This window comes from Symphodus melops (genome assembly GCF_947650265.1).
Source record: "Symphodus melops genome assembly, chromosome: 19".
Taxonomy (NCBI): domain Eukaryota; kingdom Metazoa; phylum Chordata; class Actinopteri; order Labriformes; family Labridae; genus Symphodus; species Symphodus melops.
The window spans coordinates 20,422,409-20,432,548 of record NC_136709.1 but is presented as its reverse complement, the minus strand read 5'-3'; positions in this window follow the sequence as shown (position 1 = coordinate 20,432,548).

The window sequence follows — 10,140 nt, the reverse complement described above, 5'->3', positions numbered from 1 at the left end:
GCTGAATATCTCCATCACTTCTCTATGAGGCTGACATGAGGGATATTAAACCGCCCATTAGATAAGTACTGGCTTCTTTGGTGAGCTTCCAGAGAACTGACACATGTAATGGAGTGAAAGCTGACATATCGCCCGAGCACTCAGGGAGTCGCTCCCACCCGTCGACCAGAAGCAGCTCCAGAGGGTCTAAGCTGCTCCGGCCGAAGCTGGGAATAGCTTCCCTGAGCTGTTGGAAATCCTGCCCGCTTAATCAGCTTGTCTTCTGCCCTCCTGAGCCTACGAGAGTGAAAAAACCCTGCACAAGCATTCACGCCTGAAACCAAAACAGTGTGTGCACGGGGGTGAGGGCAGGTCTGCACGCGACAAGATGGCTACAGGACAGGAGGGCGTGTCGGGCCGCGACATGAGCGCTTGAGCTTAACGAAGACGGCAAAGTAGAGAACAGATCATTTTAACAGGACTCATATAGCTTCAGTTTGTTTCTACAGTTTTACGGGTGGTCTGCATTGAAAAGAAAAGGCCTCATAAGGTGCAGAAAGTCTCAGATTTCTGTGCTGTCTTTGAGCAACTTCATGAAATACTCATCGACACAAGATCTCCGGGAGTCATCCGAAAAAAAAGCAATATTTCAACGTCATCATCTATTTCTTCTTCTTGTTATGAAGAGGTTCAAGTGTGCATTCCCTGCTGCTTTGCTTTTATTAGACAGTTTGTGGACAGAAGAGGAAACGGTTTTCTTTTAACCCTTTAATCCCTGGTGGGACTAAAAAGAAAACGAGGGGGGCGATGAGAAAAGCAGTGATGATGAGATTAGAGGCTGAAAAGAGACGCTGAGAGTAAAGCTGCGCTGCTGCTCGATGGATAGAAAACAAACCTCGTACACAAGTCGTTTATTATTATTATGCAGAAGTAGTTTTTAATGAGATGGATCACAGTCTCAGTGTGCCTGATGATTGTGAGTCTGAGTGTGTGAGGATTTAAAAAAAGTCCTTTGTTTGTAGTGTAAACATCATCAAGAAGCCTTTACTCCTGACCTCTAACTGGGTCGGAGGTCGGAGGATTCAGATCCTTTAGTTAAGTCTAACTAAGTGAACCCAGGGTCAGAGGAGAGAGAGGACGTTTAAGTTTAAGACTTATTTATAAAATGAAAACGGGAAACGTCACTCAACATAACGTAGCGACATAAAAGAAACATTAAAATACACTTCATGTTTTTCTAACTCTCATCTGTCTACAAACCCCCTAATGATGAGAAAAGTCCATCTTCTCTGTCTTCTACTTGCTCTTTTCAGAAAATGTGTGCTCAAACAGGCCGTTTGGAGATTTTCCCTTCATGACATCACAAAGGGCAGTAGCCCCTCCCACAGCTAGGTGTTTGTTCTGCCCTCTGAGTCTGCCTTCTCACCATAAACAATAGGACATGGAGCCAGAAAGCAGCGAGTACACCCGAGCCCTTCCAGAGAGGGGGCGTGGTCAGACACAGCTCATTTACATATTTAAAGCTACAGACACAGAAACAGCCTGTTCTGAGCAGGGCTGAAATAGAGGGGTTTATAGGCAGGATCATAGAGGAATTAAAACAAGAAACTAAACACGTGTTTTGAGGAGCACTGACACTTATTTAAAGAGGTTGAAGAGAAGCAGAATATGGGACCTTTAACTTGTGAACATGGTTAAATAGCGTGACGTGTTTGCAAAGCATCCGAAAAATAACTGGAACAAGTTACGTGCTAGAAGGACGCTTGTCATTGCAGATAACACCGTGAAGCCACATAAAAGGTCAGACTTTATCAGCAGCTCAAACATGCTGCCCATCTTGTATTTTAGGATCAATTAATAATTGTAAAAATAAAAGTATCTGTGTCTCACAGCGTGCCGGTCAGCATGGGGACGAATGTTTCCACCCTGCACAGGATCAAAAGCCACAGGCCTCCTCTGGAGTCTGGCTGCATGAAATATTGATGAGGAGCGTGTTTGAATCAGTTCAAGTTGTTTTCTGAATTACTATTGATCAGCAGTGGGATGGAAACCCGATGCTGCCTCGTCCTGTCAGGGAAACACAAAAGGTGCCACAGTGTGTTTTATAATAGCAGATTACGATAGTTGCGTAAGGATGAAATTACACGTCTGTGAATTATTTATTTACTTTCCATTTTGGAAAAGTGACTACTCTGTGAAAAAAGTTATGAGAGTTTGAATATTTCATATTTTAATCTACAGAATATCAAGATTCAAGATGGTAACGGTTGCTTTGAATTTGAGTACAGAGGAAGGGAAACATATTTTGAGGGTTTTTTTCTCCTTTTAAAAGGCTCAGTGTTAAATATAAAGAGGTTGGATGAGAACAACAAACTAAGAGGAGGTTTGACTTCTTTGATATGTGAATATTCAGAAAGTCACATGTTCTGCCTTTCAGCTCTCAGAGTTCTCAGTCTGTCGGACGTTTTCTCCGTCCTTCAACATTAACTTAAAGTTTCGATCCATATTCACAACTCCATTAGAATCAAAGTGCCGGCCTCCAGCAGACGTCTTATCACTGTTTCTGACGCTCTCTTATCATCAGTGGGACTAATTATAGCCCAGTCAGTGTTACTTTTTTTTTTATTAATACTGACGGCATGATTCGCCAGTTTTGAGGGGTTTGCACACATTATACTGAAGACACAATGAGATTGCTGCTCTTTTGTTTAATCCTTGCCCTGGGAACCAAACTCATTAAAACACCACTCTCGTCTGGTCGTATCCCTCCACTAACGGCACAGTTTGGATCCCGGCCAATCATCTTTGTCGCTGAGGTGTGGGGGCCGCCCTCTAAGTGGGGCAACTGTGGAGGATTAATCTGCATTAGACGACAGCCGGGTCCCTCTATCGGTCTTCATTTAATGGAACGACTGGGTTGGCAGGAGTCCAGGGCTGAAAATGGGCTCTCAGCAGTGGGAACACTGGGGAGCATTATGGGACTGGGAATAGAGGGTTGTTGTTCCTCTCTTTGGGTGGGGAGTTTGCTCAAGAGGAACGTAGTAGAAGGACCTCAAACAAACACAGAAAGACACATTTAAAGAAGGAGTCTCACACCTCAAAATGTAAACAAGCCCTTGTTTTATGCTGTTTCCTGTTCTGGGTTCTTTTGGCTTCTGACAGGTGCATGAAAGTTGAAAGACACGCATGCACACATGTAAAAAAAAAAAAAAGATGCACACTCCAAACCATCAAACACATACATGTAAAAACAAACCAAGTATATGAATAACTAATCCAGGTGAAGTGCCAGAGTCAAGGCGGTGCAGCACTTTGAAATAACTGAGGAGGATGAAAAGTGCAGAAGTCATCGGGTTTGTTCCAGACGCCGTTATTGATTGGAACAAGTCGGGGGGATATCTGTCTGGAACCCTGAAAAAAAAAAATGTGTGTGCGTGTCATGTAGAGGTGCTTTCAGAGGTCACTGAGGGGTCATACAGCATCTGAACTCTCGAGAGCACTTGAGGTTTCTTCACCTGACCTCGTTTGTGGTTTTGCACAGGATGTGCTGCACTGACTGCATGCATGATGAATGTGAAAGCAATGAGAAGCAGTTATGACTAAATAATATATGGATTACATTATAAATGAAATGGATTAAATGATAATAAAACAAACTCATCGATTGCATAACTCTTTCCGCTCGTTCAACAAATCCACAAATCACAAATAGATGTTTAAAATTGATCTTTCTCTGTTAGCTGTTTTAAAGTTATGACGTGGAAGACAATCAGCCCATGATGTTTAAATCATCTGCTGCAGACAGGAAGTGTCCACGCCTTGAGAAGAGCACAGAGTCTAACTGTGAGTGTTTGTGTGTGTACTGTAAGTCTTTGTGTCTGCATCCGCCACGTGCTCCGTGTGTGTTATCTGCGCTGATTTTTTTGCAGAGGTCAGAGGGGAGGCTTTGTTCTGCCTCGCCGTGTGACGTCACCGAGCCGTCAGCTGAGGCTTTGTTACAGTTTCAAAATGAATCCTGTGTTCTGCACGGAGCGCAGGGAGCTGTGAGAGGATTACCAGCAGGCAGGAGATTAAATATTTATAACGGTTTTTTAATAACCTGCATGTAAACGCTCTTATACCTTCACATCTCACACCAGGAGTTTAAGAAAGCATATCGATGATGTGACGGAGGTCTAAGGTCACAGTGCAGCATTTTGAAGATTTCTGTGAAACAACGTTTTTATTATTGAAATGTTAACTTTATGTTTTTGCCTTAGGATAGATCAATCATGGCAGAGAGCACCATTGTGCAAAAAAAGCACGAGGAGGTTCCCTGCAGGAAGCCCTCCGAGCACGAAATAACCGATTCAGAGCCAAATAAGCTGCCCTACATGCTCGAAATAAAAGTGTGTGTGCAACTGATTCAGTGCAGCTTCTTTCCTCCTTCATGGGACTGAAAGTTAGGAAGCTTTTATCTTATGATGGGATTTTCTTTAATAGTGTGTTTGTGCATGAGCATTGTTTTCTGGTCATGCAAAACAGATTTGGACAGGTTGAAATATAAAACAGTGTCAGTGTTTGATGAAGAGGATGTCGGTGTGTTTGGAGGATTTGGGAAACACCAATCAAAGAAACACTTCAGGGATGAGCTAAAAAAAGAAACTAGGTTATGGAAACTCGTGAGCTACAACGTGCGAGAAAAAGTCAAATCAGCAAAATCATTTCACGTGTAAAGGAAAAAATTTTTTAAAGCACTTTGTAACAGTGCGGCCTCCCCGCATACGACAAGTCGTGAAATGTCACACAAGACGTCTCTCTGCTGCTCGTGGACTTGAACGTTTCCTCCACAGACAAACTTCTTCTTCAGGTCAAATGGGTCAAGACTCAGAAACTACATTTCAATCTTGCACCAAATGTTTAATCAGATTTAAAATACTTTTTTATATAATGAGAAAGCAGTGATATTACATCTGGTTTGGATGCTAGGAAAACAGCCTTTCCTGTCAATCACAGGAAAAACCAGAACATCCATTCAAAATGGCGGATTGCGCTGCTCGCATCCCACTCATTTGAATATTGTTGCTCGCTAAACGCCCCATAATCCTCGCCCTACTCACGAGCGGCGTCCTACACAAAGTGAATGGCCGTGTCGCTGTTTTGAAAAGTATTTCTAAAAAGTCCAAGCTGTCTATTCTTTGACGTGTGTGTGAGACTTTGCTTTATCGTAACGTTTGTCACATTAGTTTTGTTTTCTCCCCGTATGATGTCATTCAGTAATCTGACTCCACACGGTCACCTCTACAGAGTCGCACTGCTATAAAACACGAGATAACAGGCTGTGTGAGTATCTGCTCTCATGTGTTCTCTGTCTGCAGGCAAAGAACAAGCTTCACATTTACACTTTGTTCTGATAAGATACTGACGCCATCAGTACTTTTCATACATGCACGTATACAGGACGTCCGCTCACTGCTCGCTGTTACATATTCAGTTCATTTCTGGCTGCTTCCTTTTTTATTGAGCTGCTGTTTTCTTCGTCTATTTTAAAGCCACATATCAGCTTTTATAACTCCCTAGCTAACTGCTAGGATAAATGCTCCTCTGTTTTTCTTTTATATTTAGAAACACGTTGCCTGAATTGTTGAGTAAGCAGGCTGATGTTAGCTTAATAATCAGTGAGTATGTTCTTCTTCTTCTTCTTGACTCAAACAGCTTTTATACACAAGGGGAGGAGCCATGTAAACACAGCTCTGACAACAACACAGCCAGCAGGACTCCAGCTTCTCCCTCACTGTAGACAGTCAGGACTCACACACACACACACACACGCAAGACTGGATTTCTGCTGATTTTAGGCGTCACACACTCTTCCTTTTATTGACTACAATAAATATAATGTATGCAGTTTGAATCGTCTTTTGTAGGTGAGGTTTTGTTCAGTTTAATCGTCAGTCTGTCGTAATCATAAAGAACCTTGTGATAGCGTCTTTACAGACTCTCTGATTGGCTGCAGATGATGCCACATGTTTAAAAGCTCCTCACTGAGGAAGTGTGCAGACATAAAGAGAGGTGATAAGAGAAAAGGACCCGGTGACTCTGTGCCGGTCTAATCGCTGCCTGCAGGACTGAACACACTGACAGTCACAGGTTCACTGAGCTCGGCCTTGTGATAACAACACAGACCGATGGCACAGTTTTCAAGGACGAAACATTTGTGTCCTGCTCGAAAGAACCGAAGAATTCTCCCACAGAGACGGCAACTTTGACAAGTAAAAAAAAAGTATTACTTCTATAGCGACAATTAGAGTTCAAACCTAAAACTTAGGAGACAAAATGAAAGGGGGACGGATGTTTCAGAGACTGCAAAAGGTTTTTTTTACCCTGAAATAAACTTACATAAAAATGTCCTCTTTCAAAATAAAGTCCTGTGTTTCTAAATCACTTCCCGTCATCATGGCTGCCGGAAGTAGGGGTGCTGGGGGTGCTGCACCGCCCCCTAGTGGCGAGGGGGAGATTTATTTAAAACATGTATTAAAAATATTTTTTTGCACAATTTATAAATTCCTTATGAATCTTATGGGAAAAGATTTTGACACATGTAGGCTATTACATGTATTTTTGATTTTGATTTAATTATTTTTAGGCAGAATCAACAAGTTCACGGAAGTCACGTGGTCAACGTCAGGCCGGCTCGTGGTTGCAGACGCCGAGTAAAGTGAAAAGGTTCCCCGCTCGCTCCATGCTCGGTCTACGAGTGTCACAGTCCAAGATGTAGCATCATGTTGGACAAAGCTACAGTAACAAACAAGAGCCACGTTCTCAGAGACAGAAACACTGATTGAGTTCCGTCTGTGCCTTCACATCTCTGTGGCCTCACCTGAGCGCACTGTCTCAGCCTTACGCAGCACCATGATGACCCATAAAAGACTCTCAAACCTTTAAGTGATGCCCACATATACATTTTAAAGTCTCTGGACATTCGTCCCCTCATTAGAGACTTTATTTCCACGACACCCCAGAGCGCACCTGGACATTTGGACACCTGTAACCAGGGCAGCCTGTCTGCAGCTCAAAGTAAGATCATGGTGCCGCTGCGCACTTTCATATCTTTGCTGTTTAATGTCACACTATAGTGTTTATGCATGGTGGTGGTGGTGATTGAGAGTGTTATTTGCTCGTGTGTTCTGTGCGTAATGGATTTGGAGAATTGTATAATAACGTGTAAATCGGAGATTGTTTCCTTGTGGTTTGCGTAAAAAGGTTTTAGATGGAGAAAAAAAGTGTTGTTTTGTGTGTTTCGGTAATGGATGTGGAGAGCTATTCAATAATGTGATTAGATTGTCTGAGCTCATTGAGTGCACCTGAGATGTTCTCGCTCAGCTGATGGCTGAGAGGCCATGAAGGCAGGTCGGGTTCTTTCCCTGCTCACTTGGTTGAATGTCTTCATCAGTTCTCTCTCTGTGTGATTTCTGCTTGAGTGGAAATTTAAATTCATTGTGTTTGAAGAAATATTTCCTTTTTGTCACTTTCTGCTGTTCCGTCCCAAGTCCTCCTCTCTGTGCAGTGACTCACACTTCCTGTCTGTTTTGGGTCCAGTTTTCTGTTTGTTTGTCATTTTGTAGAATCAGTGTGTGGGAGGAATATTTTCCTTCAAATCATTGAAAATAAGCTACCAGTGATGGTCTTGTCTCTGATACCAAGACGAAACGAGACCTTTAAAAAGTGGTCACTGGACAGATCTTCAGAACAAGGCTGATGTAGAGGACAAAAACACTTCTTGTCTAGTTTATTTTAAAAGAGTCGAGCAAAAAGCAAAAAGCTAACAAGTGTCGAGGCTCCAGTAGAATTTGAGAAACAGAAATATGAGCTGCATGTCTTTGTTTCACTTCCAACTTTTGGTGGTTCGGTATTCATGCATTAAAAATCCAAAAAGTGTTGGTGAAGATAATCATGCTTAACAAGCTGTGCAAGAATTTAAAATGGTTTACGAGCCACTGAGTTTATCCTCTGCACTAATCCAAAATTTTGACTTTTGTTTTGCCAACCAGGTCAACGCTAACGTTACGGCTCGCTGATCAGAATCTGTCGTTGATTCTGAAGTCTGTTGGGGCCCCGGGCAAAGACTTTCCATTTCTGACCAGAATTCATCAATCTTTAAAACTTCAGTGGAAAAACCAAAACAATAAAACCAAAAATGCCAAAATATAGAATAAATCCACGCAGCGCTGGGTGATCGTTTGATTCATGCCACATCGTTCTTTATGTAAAGAATACGTTGTTTATTTAGAGCATTTTTTCTGCTGAGAAACGAGAGCGTCACACTTTAAACGTCCTCGACTGAAAAACGAGGTTTATCTTCTGTATTTCTCGGAGTCTGTGCTGCTTTGAGTCACTGTCACAGGATGCTCGGAGCAGCAGCTTCCTACAGAAAATAGAAACACGGAAACACTGACTGATGCTCTGCATGGAGGCAGCTGACTTCTGGCTAACAATAGACACTATACAGAAAAAAAAACCCTCAGCTATACAAGTCCTCTTCTGGGGGATAGAAATGACACCTACACTTCCAAGTGAGCGCTGAACCTGGTGGAGTGTTGTGTTGTTTTAGAGCCTGACACGTTGAGTTTGTATTTAACAAAGCAAGAAATCGATGCAGTGTGTTTTTTTTTTGCTTCTTCGTGTGTATTTATTTACATCCACAAAAAATCCTCCCTTATCAGAAAGGAGAAGCAGAGTCAGGACATTTCTGACAGTGTTTCACCTGAGTTTCTTTATGAGTGAGGTGTGTGTAATGTGAGGGCGCGGGGGGGGGGGGTGCAGCCTCTCTATGTACTCTTTGCTGCAGCAGAGGGGAGAAGGTGTGCCGCTTACCTGCTGCTGCTGCTGCAGCCACCTGCAGAGTGTGTACGTGCAGCGAGGCACACGGCCTCACATGAAGCTGCAGGTTGGACTTCGGCCAGAGAGACGACATGCAGCAGCAGCAGCAGCTCAGCAGAAATGTCCGGCTGCAGTGCAGATGTTGGACTCCATCACCACATTGGGTTCAGTGTAGGTCAGCAGATTAAGATTATGGTGCGTCTTTGCAAGCAGACAATCCAAGTTTGAATGTCTTCAAAGGTCCAAAGAGGACAGATTGGACAGTTTAGAAGTGGAAAGGCATCGCTCATTTACTCTGAATGTTCATTTGTACGTCACATTCAGGATCAGAGCTGCTCTCAAGGTTACTGTGCGGCCGTTTGTCCTTTTTGATCTTCTTTTATTATTGCTTTTTACAGGGCGGCAGATACATTTTCTAGTCAATCATTAACTAACTAGCGTAACTTCTGTCTCGTTTCACTTCCTTATTAAGCTGTCTTACAACCTTTCCCTCACCTACAAGTTCCTGACTCTCCACTTAGACTTTTCTTACTTTAGTCTAAAGCAGAAGTGCAACTGGAACTCTTCTCGTCTCGTCTGTCTCCCTCTCGTCTTTTTGCTCCAGTAAAACAATTATTTCAGATAGTTGGAACAAGCTGCACACATTCCTACACAGAGCAGAGATTGAACACTTGTTTCACTTTGTCCCAATAATCCTCCAACACTGCAGAAACCTTGTTGAAGGTGAGTCAGACCTGGCCAGTGATCGGCTGCCCCCTGCAGCTCAGACGGAGGCGTGCCGGCCTCTCGTCATCCAGCCAACACTCAGGAGTGCTTCAAATCCTGAAATAGAGACGTCAGCTTAAAGTGGATTCTTTTCCAGCTCCCTATAGCTGCAAATAGCCCTTTTACATGAGACTGTATGGATGTGAATAAAATATGGCATTCAAGCTCTCATCCGTCCAGGCGTCAGTGAAGCCACTCGTGTTATCTCTGTGTCTTTGCATGCAAGAATATAAACGTGCAAATGTGTTGTTGTTTGAACGGACGTTGCCCTGAAGGGGAGAATTTACACTCAATCATGTTTGGATGAAGGATAAATAAACATATTTAATGTTTGATGATCATAGGCTCCACTGTAAACTGACTTTCACAGTCGGACGCAGCTTTTCTCTAAAACTCGCCGGACTCTGTCCCTGCTGCACTTTGCATCTTCCTCACATCGCTCTCTGCTTGCAGAGTGAATTGCAGATGTAAAACGTGGGAGTGGAGACACACAATAATATCCGCGGGCCAAACAGAGGGCAGCTGCAGCGGAGGAGT